Consider the following 14321-nt stretch of genomic DNA (forward strand, 5'->3'; position numbering starts at 1 on the left):
AAAATTAGCTCATTAGGTTTTTGAACACATTCATATGAGCTTTACATCATACTGGAATTCATTTTAAGTCTCCTACTGAAAATAGAGAAGGCTCTACAAAAATTAGAGAAGGCTTAGGGGAAAGTAGAGAAGGCTCTACAATTCTAGAGAAGGCTCAGATAATTAGAGCATGCTCTATTTCAAATAGAGACGGCTCTCAAAGCTATTTTTCAATAAAAAAAGTAGTTTCCATCCAAAGAGCAGGCTCCCAAAAAGGAGAGCCGGCTCTCAAGGCTATGGAGCCGCCTCCTCTTGTTTACAAGAGCCGGCTCCTTCTAGGGTTTTGATCTACAACGGAAACTTTTTCATTTATTGTTTTCCAACCACCTGCAACAGCTATATTGACTATTGTTTATCTATAAATACAGAGGTTGGTCTGCATAAAAAATACAATATTACAGAGAGCATTCTACCATTCTTGAAAAGCATTAAAGAAGCATTCGTTGAGCTTTCATTCCCTCTGCTTTCATTTCCTCTCTTACATTTCATTCTACTGTAGTAATTCTGAGCTTCAGATATATATTCATCTTTACTATAGTCATGAGCAGAACTGTGTACTTCTATTTTTGAGAGATTTATTGTGTAATTCATTTCTATTCCAAGTTACTATAAAAGGGTTGGTGTGACCCAAAAGAAAGTCTAGGAGAAGGGTGTTCTCTTAGCAAGGAAGAGAAGCAAGGTCTTGCTTCAATTGAATGTTTTCTCTCCACCATTAAGGAGAAGCTCTAGTGATTTTGGGAAGTCTCAAGGGGGACCTTGAGCCGAGGAGTAGGAGTTTCCGAACCTCGCTAAATCGCCGAGTCATAGTTTGCAATCTCTCATCTCTATCTCTCTTATACTTGTGCCATACACTGCTTGAATATTTCAGTTTCTCTGTGTTTAATAGTTTGTTAGATTTAATATTTTTAAATTGCAAAAAATTGGCCCTTGACTCTATTCACCCCCCCTCTAGAGTTAATTAGTGACTAACAATTGGTATCAGAGTCTAATCTCTAGAAAAAGATCTAACCATCTTAGAGAACGACCATGTCCAATACAAATTTTCATCAAGAAGGTCAATCTAGCAATAGACCTCCTTGGTTTGACGGAAATGACTACAACTATTGGAAGATCAAAATGAGAGCGTTCCTAAGAGGTGTTGATATAGATGTTTGGAAAGCCACAGAAAAAGGAGACCATGTTCCAACCAAAATAGTAAATGGTGAAACTGTTCCAACACCTGATATTGAATGGACCCTAAATGACCGTAGGCTTATACAATGTAATGTCAAGGCTATCACTAATCTCTATTGTGCTTTAAGCAAAGACGAATTCAATAGAATTTCGGATTGCGAAACGGCCAAAGAAATTTGGGATAAACTTGAAGTTACCTATGTAGGGACTAGTCATGTAAAAGAATCTAAAATGAATATGCTTGTCCATAAATATAAACTTTTTACCATGAACAACAGAGAAACTATTAGTGAAATGTATTCTCATTTTACTAACATTGTGAATCCTTTGAAGGCTCTTGGAAGATCATATACATCGTCCGACAATGTGAGAAAAATTCTTAGGTCTTTGCCTAAAAATTGGGAAGCCAAGAAGACCACCATCCAAGAGGCCAAGGATCTCAATACACTCCCCATAGATGAACTCATTGGCTCATTAATGGCCTATGAGTTAGAGATGAATGATAGAGATGAAGACAAAGAAGCTCAAAAGAAGGATATAGCTCTTCAACCTACTGCCAAAGAAGTCACAATTGATAAGCTCCTAATGATGAAGAAGAAGAAGAAGTTGCTTTCATTACCAAGACCGTGAGAAGAGTTCTTCAAATGAAAAAGTTCCAAAAGAGTAACAACTTCAAAAGAAATGGTGCATTAAGTGAGCAAGGAAAAAGAGAAGCACCTACATGTTTTCATTGTGGAAAACCGGGACATTTCAAATCCGATTGCTATGCCTACAAAAATGAAAAGGAAAGGAAAAAGAAAGGCAAAGCCATGCGAGCTACATAGGAAGATGATTCAAATGGATCTGAAAGTGACGATGAACTCAATGAATTAGTCAATCTTTGTCTCATGGCCGATGAAGATAAGGTAAATTCTAATCATGACTCATTTGATTTAGAAACTTCATATGATGAATTAGTTGATGCACATAATTATTTGCTAGATGCTTTTAAGGAATTACATGATGAATTAGGCAAAATGGTTCAAAAGTGTGCTAGCCTTAGAAGAGAAAAGCTTATCATCTCTCAAAACCTTGAAAAATCTCAACTTGAAAATGAAACCTTGAAAAAGGAAAAAGAATTAGCTAAAGAAGCAGCCTCAATTGAGTTAATTTCTGAAAATGAATCATTGAAAGCCATTATTGAGGATCAAGTTGAAACCTTAGCCAAATTCACAAAAGGCAGAGATAATTTAAGCATCATTCTTGGAAAGCAACGAAATGCTTATGCTAAGGATGGGCTTGGATTGGATCCTCATAACAAAGATTCATGTTTATTGAAAAGGAGAAAGCCCTTGAACAATTACTTTGTTAAAAATTCCTTCTTTAGTCCAACATGCAATTATTGTAAAAAGATAGGACATAAGATCAATCACTGTCCTATTAGGCCATGTAGGACAAAAGAAGTTTGGGTTGTTAAAGGGACTTATGTGCTTATTCCTAACTCTCATGGACCCAAAAGAATGTGGGTACCAAAAGAAGATTACTCAAATTCATCCAAGGACAAATGGTTCCTTGATAGTGGATGCTTAAGACATATGACGGGAGATTAAACAAAATTTCGCTCTATCAAACCTCACAAAGGAGGAAATGTTACATTCGGCGACAATTCAAAAGGCAAGGTCATTAGCATTGGAACTATTGGTATCTCCTCTTCCTTATCTATTGATGACGTTTTACTTGTTAAAGGCTTAAAACACAACTTATTTAGTATTAGCCAACTATGTGATAAAGGATATGATGTTTTGTTTAATTCGGATAAATGCATTGTCAAAAAGGATAATAATGAAGTTTTTCATGCTCTAAGAAATGGTAATGTGTACACTTTGCTTTTGTGTGAATTACATGATCAAGATGTCAAGTGCATTGTATCCTCAAATGAAAATTGTTGGTTGTGGCATAGAAGGTTAGGTCATGCTAGTATGGATTTGATTTCAAAGCTATCTAGAAATGAATTAGTCAAAGGCCTCCCAAAGACTAATTTTTCTAAAGATAAAACTTGTAGCGCATGCCAAATAGGCAAGCAAATCAAGACATCATTTAAAAGGAAAAAGGACATAACAACTACAAGGCCACTTGAATTAATTCATATGGACTTATTCGGTCCGGAGAGAATTGCTAATCTTGGTGGAAAACTCTATGCATTTGTCATTGTTGATGATTACTCTAGATTCTCTTGGGTATTTTTCCTTACACACAAAAATGAGGCTCATGCAATCTTTGCTAAATTTTGTAAGATTAAGTCCATTAGAAGTGATAGAGGAAGAGAGTTCGATAACTAAGATGTAGAAAGATTTTGTGATGAAAATGGATACAATCATAATCTTTCGGCTCCTAGAACTCCTCAACAAAATGGAGTTGTTGAAAGGAAAAATAGGTCTCTCCAAGAAATGGCTAGGACTATGTTAAATGAACATAAATCTCCTAAAACTCTATGGGCCGAAGCCGTTAGTACCTCATGCTATGTCATAAATAGAGTAATCATTAGAAAACTTCTTAATAAGACTCCTTATGAACTTTGGAACAAAAGGAAGCCAAATATTGGTTACTTTAAAGTTTTTGGGTGTAAATGCTTCGTGTTAAATGACAAAGATAGTCTAGGAAAATTTGATCCTAAATCGGATGAAGGTATTTTTCTAGGTTATTCAACTCGTAGCAAAGCATTTAGGGTGTTCAACAAAAGAACACTAGTGGTTGTGGAATCTATACACGTCGTATTTGATGAATCACCATTACCCCCTCTTAGGTGCTCATTGGATGATAATGAAGATGTGATTGAGATTGAAAAGAACATTGAAAATCTTGATTTAAATGGTTCATCTATTGAAGATCACTCCAAAGATGTTCCAAAAGATTGTCACTCTCATGAAGATACTCTTCCTAAGGCTTGGAAGTAAGTGTCTAATCATCCAATAAATCAAATTATTGGCAATCCATCTAAAGGAGTAAGCACTAGATCTCAAATAAGTAATGTTTGCAACTATGTAGCTTTTGTTTCCCAACTTGAACCAAAGAATATTCTTGAAGCTGAAAATAATGAATCTTGGCTCTTGGCCATGCAAGAAGAACTTAATCAATTTGAAAGAAATGATGTTTGGCATTTGGTTCCAAGACCTAAAGATAAAACTGTTATTGGCACAAAGGGGGTGTTTAGAAATAAAAAGGATGAGTCGGGAACAATTGTGAGAAATAAGGCAAGGCTTGTTGCTCAAGGTTATAATCAAGAAGAAGGAATTGATTATGAGGAAACTTTTGCCCCCGTAGCTCAACTTGAAGTTATAAGAATGCTCCTTGCATTTGCATCTCATAAAAACTTTAAGTTATATCAAATAGATGTAAAAAGCGCTTTCTTAAATGGCTTCATTGAAGAAGAAGTGTATGTTGAACAATCACCTGGCTTTGAAAGCTATAATTGTCCAAACCATGTTTTCAAATTGACAAAGCATTGTATGGTTTGAAACAAGCTCCAAGAGCTTAGTATGAAAGACTAAGTGGTTTTTTACTTACTAATGGGTTCATTCGAGGAAAAATTGACAATACTCTTTTCACTAAAACCATTGATTGCAACTTGTTGGTCATTCAAATTTACGGCGATGATATTATCTTTGGATCAACCAATAGTGTATTATGTGAAAAGTTTGCCTCTTGTATGTAAAATGAATTTGAAATGAGCCTGATGGGTGAACTAACCTTCTTCTTAGGGTTGCAAATCAAACAAACACTTGATGGTATTTTTGTTTGCCAATCTAAGTATGTTAAGGATTTGCTAAAGAAATTTGGATTGGAGGAAGTCAAACATGCCATTACTCCAATGAGCTCTTCTTTGAAACTTAACAAAGATGAAAAAGGCATTAATGTGGATATTAAAAAATATAGAGGTATGATTGGTAGTCTCTTATATTTAACCGTAAGTAGACCGGACATTATGTTTAGTGTATGCTTATGTGCTCATTTTCAATCTTGCCCTAAAGAATCACATCTATGTGCTGTTAAATGCATCTTTCGCTATTTAAGTTATATTACATTCTTAGGTCTTTGGTATCCTAGACATACATCATTTGAACTTGTTGGTTACTCGGATGCTGACTTTGGAGGATGCAAAGTTGATAGAAAAAGCACTAGCGGGACTTGCCATTTCATTGGACAATCACTGGTTTCTTGGTCCTGTAAGAAACAAAACTCTGTTACTCTATCAACGGCGGAAGCCGAGTATATTGCAGCCGGTAGTTGTTGCGCTCAAACGCTTTACATTAAGCAACAACTTGAGGACTTTAGACTTCATTTTGATCATGTTCCTATAATGTGTGATAATATAAGTGCAATTTGTATTTCAAAAAATCCAATTCAGCATTCTAGGACAAAGCATATAGAAATTAGGTACCACTTTCTTAGGGATCATGTCTCTAAGGGCAATATTGAACTTATGTTTGTTAATACGGAGAAACAATTAGCTGATATTTTTACAAAACCACTCCAAGAAGATAGGTTTTGTTTGCTTAAAAGGGAAATTGGAATGTGCTCAGAAGAAGAAATACAGCAGTAAAGCAAAGCAGCAGCAGAGCCAGCTCCTTTTAGAAAAAGAGTCGTCTCTTTGAAGAAAAAGAGCCGTCTCTACACAAGGCAGAGCAGTCTCCACAGATGATATCAAATTGCTTGATCTCGGGATCTCAAAAATTTTAAGAAAGAGCCTGCTCTATAAAAACAAGAGCCGGCTCTCCACCTTGCATACAAATTGGAATAGGAAGAGCCGGCTCCTTCAGTGCTAATTTTTTTCCAACTCTCGGGATCTCCTCTGCAGACAATTGAGCCTGCTCAACAAAGAGGAAGAGCCGGCTCCTAAAATGACTTAAACATCCATCTCTCGGCATCTTTGAAAAAGCCCAAAAGAGCCGGCTCTACAAATTTATTGAGCCGCCTCCAAAAATTGGTTTGAGCCGTCTCTACATTCCTTCTTGAGCCGGCTATTTCATTTTATTTATTTATTTTTTTGCTTGGCAAGGAGCCGGCTCTAAAATTTCAAAGAGCCGGCTCCATCTTTTTTTTAGAGCCGGCTACCAATGGCCAAAGAGCCGGCTCAACAATCTAAGAGCCAGCTCCATTAAACTCCAAGAGCTAACTCCATTAAAATCCAAGAGCCGGCTCCATTTCCTTCATACAGGCCCTTCACGAATTGCCTCTGCCTGTTGTATATCATTTCTATTTGCTCACTGTTAGCATCTCGGCTAGGGCATTCTTCATTTTCCTCTAGTTTCTTCAAGTAAGTGAATTTCCATCTAATTCTTTCCACATTTCATAAATTCATTGCTTGTTTATTGAATTTTCAGCAATTAATTTTTAATTTCATCCTTTGAATCCATCATTCCATGAATCCCTTAACTATACAGTAGCTTTTCTCTTCCATATGAAATTTGCTTGTTTATGGTCTGTCATTTAAAAAAAAAAAATTCACAAACTTCCATTTGTCCTTTAATCAATTTGTTGATCCATCATATTTAGATCAAATCTTGTGTTCTTGCATAAATTTTGTCATCAAACCCATTTTTTTTTATTTATTATTTTTGTGCTTTATTATCTGAATTTATTTTTGAATAATTGTGATGACTTTGGTTCATTTGAGTAGTACATTTCACAATTCTGTCGAATTCCTACTCTTAAGATGAATTTATATATATCTCAATCCCTAGAGCATGTTATATAAAAATTTTTTTGGGTTTATCAAGCAAACATTTTAGGATTGTTCCATGCACTGTTTTGTCAAAATTCCATATGCTTCCATTTAAGTTTAAATTTGAATCCTCTATTATGATTCCATTTTGGTTCTTTATGTCTAGATAAATTATTTTTCACTCTAAATTCTAACTAAATGTGCAATTTTAACTGGGCTTTTTCATTGGTTCAATTTGTTTTATTATTTCTAATGTTAATCTTCTGTCTAAACTTATTTGAGATTTGAATTTTTCATTGCCTTTCAAATTGGATTTTTATTCAGAGAATTCCTCTGTAATTTCAGTTTAATTTCTAGAAATGTCCACGGCTTCATCCTCACGAAGAAAGAATCCTTCTCGTGGACAAAAACAATCTACCCAACATAATGATGAATTAGGCCTTAGTGAACCAAATCCTCCTCCACTTCAAATCTCTGCCACCATGCTATATAAAAACCCCACATACAAAAGCATATATGACAAGTTCTTTCAGCATAGAAAAGTGGCCACAGCAATGGTGTTGTCTGACATAATTTGCAATGATCTTCATCTCAACACCTATAGATTGTTTGATGCAATTGGCCTTGGATCATTTGTTGGAATGAATGAAGGTTACTATCCAAAATCAGTAAAGTTATTTTACACTCATCTTGAAGAAATGCCTGGAGAAGAAAAACTTAACTGCTATGTGGCTAGAATATATTTTCACCTTGATAAAAACAGCATTGCTCGAATCCTTCACCTTCCCCCTGTGGATGGAATTCAATTCTATTCTCATTTCAACTGGTTTAAAGGACAAGGCTTTGATAAACTCGCGGCTATTCGGCAAATGAGTTATGATTCAAATGTAACCAATACCAAAGAGATCAACACCAAGCAATTAACTATGGAAGCTCAGTTGATTCACAAGATCATCATGTACTCTATTCTTCCCAAATCCGGCAGTCGATCCAAAGTTTCCCACATGGACGTCTTTCTTATCTGATGTGTCTTAAATGGCAAGCACTTTGATCTTGCATACATAATATTTCATCACCTTCTTACATGCAAAAGAAAGAAAAAAGGTCTCTCTATATTATCCCATGGTTCTCTCTCACATATTGATAGCTAAGAAGGTTCCACTTGATAGTCGTGAAGCAGTCAAACCAGGGCCAAGACACATTCTCACTGCCTCAAATCTTGCATCAATGGGGCTAAAAAGGGATTCCAATGGAGTGTGGTTTTATCCTAGGCAACGAAGGTTCGAAGAGGCTAGAGCTAGAGGAGAAAAGATTGAGGATGTTGATGATGGGGATGAAGACGAACATGACAGTGATAACAATGATGAAAATGAGGAAGTTCCAGTTGAAAATCGTACCAATCATGCTCTCTTGTTGGAAATTCTCAAAGGCACTCGTCAAAACCAAGCCACTCTTGAAAAACAACAAACTCAACTTGACGAAATGTACATGGCAATCGCTCATCTTAATTAGGATTTTACAGAATTTCGAAACCAATATGGACCTTCTTCTCCTTAGAACAGTTTTTCTCCATTTCAAACCCTCTTTTGTGTGCACTTATTAGCTTTATTTGCTTTAGAGAAGCATTTTTCTGTGTTTTATAAACTAGGCCTTTATCTGTCATATGGTACTCGTGTTCACAGTCTCTTTCTGTTATCTATAAAATGCCATATTTGCTCATCTATTACCCTTTAATTCATTCTTCTCTGATAATTCCTGAAATGGCAAGTTATTTTTCTTTATCTATTCATTTAGTCTCCCATTTTTTTTGAGATGACAAAGGGGGAGAAAGATGTGGTATCATGCTGATGTGCTATTCTATTGCTTTTTAAGTATATTGATAGATGCATATTGATAGCGGGAGTCTTCTAAAAATGTCTGTGAAATTTATATGCTTTCAAATTGTCTAAAATAATTGCTACAGAATCAAGTTTGATATAATTTTCAAGATATGCTTATTGATAGGGGGAGCATTCTTTCTAATGCAACTCCATGTTTACTATAAACACATCAATGTTTTGTCATCATCAAAAAGGGGGAGATTATTGGCCTAAGGATTTTATCTAAAGGTCAATCTTATGTTTTGATGATTACAATCCATTAATGATGTTTATGTACTAATATTTTCATTGAGTGAAGCATAGTTGATCAATCATTCCATCCTCAATGATGAGCTAGAAGTTCCATCTCAAGCATTCCAAACACTCAAGCAATGATTTCAAAGAAGCATCAAAGTGCAAGAAATTAAAGAAGAACTCGGACTTCAAAGATCATTCAAGCTTTTCAGCAAATCTTCATCAAGCCTAGACAATCATGGTCAAGATGTAAAGAAAAGGGTAGATAGGATGGTGAGAGCTTAAGGTTTATTGTCAAAGTTTAGTTGAATATATTTTGAAGCTCAAAATTATAATTCATGCATATCATTCTCATTTCATCTTTCAAAGAACATAAAATTAGCTCATTAGGTTTTTGAACACATTCATATGAGCTTTACATCATACTGGAATTCATTTTAAGTCTCCTACTGAAAGTAGAGAAGGCTCTACAAAAATTAGAGAAGGCTCAGGGGAAAGTAGAGAAGGCTCTACAATTCTAGAGAAGGCTCAGATAATTAGAGCAGGCTCTATTTCAAATAGAGACGGCTCTCAAAGCTATTTTTCAATGAAAAATGAAGTTTCCATCCAAAGAGCAGGCTCCCAAAAAGGACAGCCGGCTCTCAAGGCTAGGGAGCCGCCTCCTCTTGTTTACAAGAGCCGGCTCCTTCTAGGGTTTTGATCTACAACGAAAACTTTTTCATTTATTATTTTCCAACCACCTGCAACAGTTATATTGACCATTGTTTATCTATAAATACAGAGGTTGGTCTGCATAAAAAATACACTATTACAGAGAGCATTCTACCATTCTTGAAAAGCATTAAAGAAGCATTCGTTGAGCTTTCATTCCCTCTGCTTTCATTTCCTCTCTTACATTTCATTCTACTGTAGTAATTCTGAGCTTCAGATATATAGTCATCTTTACTATAGTCGTGAGCAGAACTGTGTACTTCTATATTTGAGAGATTTATTGTGGAATTTATTTCTATTCCAAGTTACTGTAAAAGGGTTGGTGTGACCCAAAAGAAAGTCTAGGAAAATGGTGTTCTCTTAGCAAGGAAGAGAAGTAAGGTCTTGCTTCAATTGAAGGTTTGCTCTCCACCATTAAGGAGAAGCTCTAGTGATTTTGGGAAGTCTCAAGGGGGACCTTGAGCCGAGGAGTGGGAGTTTCTGAACCTCGCTAAATCGCCGAGTCATAGTTTGCAATCTCTCATCTCTATCTCTCTTATACTTGTGCCATACACTGATTGAATATTTCAATTTCTCTGTGTTTAATAGTTTGTTGGATTTAATATTTTTAAATTGCAAAAAATTGGCCCTTGACTCTATTCACCCCCCCCCTCTAGAGTCAATTAGTGACTAATAGTGACGACAAGGGCCGATCATTTTCTCACTTATTACTTATGCAATTAGGTACTTAAAGGCAAGGAAAACACGCATTGGACCTTGAAGCAAGCATTGGATCTTGAAGTTATTGTTATTGCTTTGGAACTTTATGAGCGTATCTTGAACTCATTTACCTTAATTGTGTTTTGGTCCTTGTTGAGGCCTTGTTATTATTGTTGAAGCATCGGTCCTTATCGTGGCCACTTATTTTAAATGTTGAAAGTATGGGAGTATGGGAACTTCGTATGTGGAGGTTGATTGATTGTTGTTGTGGAGGAAAAGTTGTTGATATTTGTTGTTATTGTTGGTGTGTTAACTAATTCTTGGGCGGTTCTTTCCACTCTTCATCATCATCACTCTAATGGAAAACAAAATGGGAATCTCGGGTATCTAGACCCCAATATAAACCAACATCCTCCTCTCGGTCCAAACCCTCCAATGGTCATTCGTGACCATTATACTCCTAATGTGTATAATGTTCCAATATGTATCCAATTGCCAACTTTTAGGGCCAATCACTATGAGATTAAACCATCTACCATTCAAATATGTCCCAATTTTCATGGGTTAAGCAATAAAGAACCCTACAAACATTTGGATGAGTTCTTGGAAGTGTGCTCCACCGTTAAATACATGGATGTGCTCGAAGAAGTGCTAAGGTTGAAGCTTTTCTCTTTCATTCTTCACGACAAAGCTAAATATTGGTTCAACAACTTTCTGGCTAATACCATAACATCTTAGGCAGAAATGCAACAATTTTTTTTTTTAAAAGTATTACCTCGTGAGTCGAACCAATGCCATACACATTCATGAATTTTCCCACGAGAATGGAGAACCCCTACATGAAACGTGGGAGAGGTTGAATAATTTGCTAAGAAAGTGCCCACATCATGGCCTTCCAAAATGGCAATTACTTCAACACTTCTATGAGAGTTTATCCGATACCCACAAGGGTATGGTGGATGCTTCATGTGGAGGTTCATATTTTGGAAAACAAGAAAATAACATTTGGCTCCTCTTTGAGAATATGAGCAAAAATTCAATGCATAAATCCCAATCCTCTTAGGTAAGTGGTAATTCTAATATGAGAGGGAAAAAGAACTCAAATGCGTGTCAAGCAGAGAGGCCAATGGAGATTGTTGCTGAAGTTAAAACTCCCCAAAAGCTTGACCAATTCTTGTTGAGTCAAAAACCGGCAATTCAGTCGTTCTACTCTTCCGACCCTTAAAATGAAATGGGGATGACTTATTCTAGTTACAATCTTAATACTTCTAATTGTCCTCAAGGACAAGCTTTTTCAAGTGAACAACAAGAATAAGTTAATGCTACATTTGCTCATCCCTATTCCAATGCTTATATTCCGGGATGGAAGGAGACTTCAAACTTTTCTTGGAAAAATCAAGGAGCCGGTTCAAACCCTCCTCACAATCCAAATTTCTAAGGAAGGTATGTGCCTTCTCATTTTCAAAATGAAAATTCTTAAGACTTCATTTGGATACACAGGAGATAAAAGAAAGGAAAGGATTATAAGAGAAAAGAAAAGAAAAGAAAAGAAAGGAAAGGATAGCTATAATTTATATTTATGTTTGGATAGATACGAGAGAAAAGAAAGGAATTGGCAATATTATTGTTTGGACAACACAAAGGAGAGAAAAGAAGGGAAAGGATAATAATGAAATTGACATCTTACCCTTTTTTATAGGGTTAGTAGGGATTCCAAATGAGGGATACTTTTTTCATTAGCTCCCTTTTTCTCCAAATCCCTCAAAATCTTGTCAATTTTGGAGGGATTCCAAATGAGGGATTTGGAGGGATAACTATCCCTCCAAATCCTTCCAAATCATTTCTTTCCCCTTCAAATTATCCCATCCAAACACAACACTCCTTATCCTTTCCTTTCTTTTCTTTCCCAATCCCCCCAAATCTTCCCATCCAAACAAAGCTTAAGGGTACCATTATTCTTTCTATTCCAATCAAAATGCGAATCACTATTTTCAACCTCAATCTTCTAACTCCCAAGTTCACTCTCATCAATCTCAAGCTCATCCTAGAAATCCCACTTTTGAAGATAAGGTCTCTAACGACCCTGGATTTTTTAACCTAGTGTTTACTGTGATGACTGGAACTGGATCCAGAAATGCGGAAGCAGAAGAAGCAAAATGGCCTTAAGAGATGTACATTATCCCTAAGGCACCAAGATGACTCCCCATCAAGCCATGGAACTCAAAGAAAACAAGAGCAGAAGCAACGGTTCACAAATAGACGAGAATGAACCAAAGGGCAAAATGGTCATTTCCAAACTGAGATGGGTGCCACCATGCACACCATTGGAAAGATAACGAATATGAATGAAGATAGACTCAAGAATCACCTGATTCTGAGTCTAAAAAGAAAAGATATGAATTTAAAACAAAGTGGCCTTCGCCGTTTAAGGGTTACCCTGAACCTATCTTACTAAAACTGGAATAACTCTCACTATAAGTGGAGCTCTGATAAGTGGTTGGTACCAATGGAAAGCTAACTTCGAGTTCTTGAACTTCGAATCAAGAATCACCCAATTTGGATCTGGAATGAAATAAATGTGACCTTCTGAAGTTGGAATAACAAAGCTGCCCAAGGAAAAGATGAAGAACAGAGTTCTAGGGAGGGTCGGTCGACCGACGGCAAGGATCGGTCGACTGAAAGTGCATCGTCAGTTGACCGAACCCCAAGGATTAGCCGGCCAAAACACCCTTTTTGGCTACTGGAATTGCCTCGAGGCTTGTCAGCCGATAGATGATGCTCCATCAGCCGACCGACACATCTGCCGCAGCTTAGAAAAGCTGCTGCAATGTGTGAGTGTGATGCTAAGTCCATTTCTAAGGCTCTATAAGCTTTCTATATGATCCGGACAAGTTTGAAAACATTTCTTAACATCGTTGAAGCATTCAAAACATGTTAAAACAAGAAGGAACTCAAAATGACACTCTGTGGAGGAATTTTTCAAAAAATTTCATGAAATTGCCCAAAAATAGGTCAAAAGTTGAAACTAAAGAGTTTTGAGAAATGTGGACATGCACGCGAACATAAAAAGATATTTAAGACACATTCCGATGGTCCGCAGCCTCAAAATGTCAAGAATGCAAAATATGACCTCTCAACGGCCAAAAATGCGTAAAAATACAATAAATGAAACCAAAATGTGAAACCTAAAACAAAATGGTGTTTGGCCCTTGGCCACACCTTATACATGATCATAGAAACCCTAAGAAAAAGATAGAATGGAATTTCCACACCCGATACAAAAGTTATGAAGTAAAGACTAATGATTTTTCAATATTTTCATAATAAACTTTAAAAGCAAAAGTGTATAGAATGCATAATACATGTCATTGGCCACCGGCCTCATCTTATACATGTTGAATACAATGAAAAGGAGTGTACTTATGTACACTTTACATATTTAGAATCAAAGAATACAAGTTTCATACATTAAGCTATGAAATGATAGTTCATGCTAACATTTGCATGAAATGGAAACTGAAAAGCTGGAAGACATCTCTATGAACAGCAAGCATCACGAACCAAGTCTTCGTACCTAATCAAATCCCCTAGTAACTTCGGGGTGAGTAAACAAGTTTACTCGTAGAGAATGAGCATGCATCGACTCAATTTCTTTAGAGATTTTTAGGACTAACATGATATAATTCAAAAGGGATCATGCCACCTAACGTCTATGTCAAAGATTAGACTCAGGGATCAATGAAATACACGACATGCAAGCATACCAGTTACAAGTGTACTAAACGAAGATGAAAGCATGTGAGGTAAGTATACAAAACACAAGCATACTAACAAGATGGGAAACACACAAGGCAAGTATACAAGACAAGAGTACACTAAACGGA

General features: G+C 36.3%; 1 pseudogene; it reads right to left on the bottom strand.

Annotated features, from left to right (window-relative positions):
* Window positions 1–11233: 11233 nt before the first annotated feature.
* On the bottom strand, window positions 11234–11331 carry LOC132272045 (small nucleolar RNA R71; annotated as a pseudogene).
* Window positions 11332–14321: the final 2990 nt, after the last annotated feature.

Source organism: Cornus florida, unplaced genomic scaffold (genome assembly GCF_030987335.1).
Source record: "Cornus florida cultivar Cherokee Brave unplaced genomic scaffold, ASM3098733v1 CherokeeBrave_3.0.0_Hap2_Chr08, whole genome shotgun sequence".
In the NCBI taxonomy this organism is placed as follows: Eukaryota; Viridiplantae; Streptophyta; class Magnoliopsida; order Cornales; family Cornaceae; genus Cornus; species Cornus florida.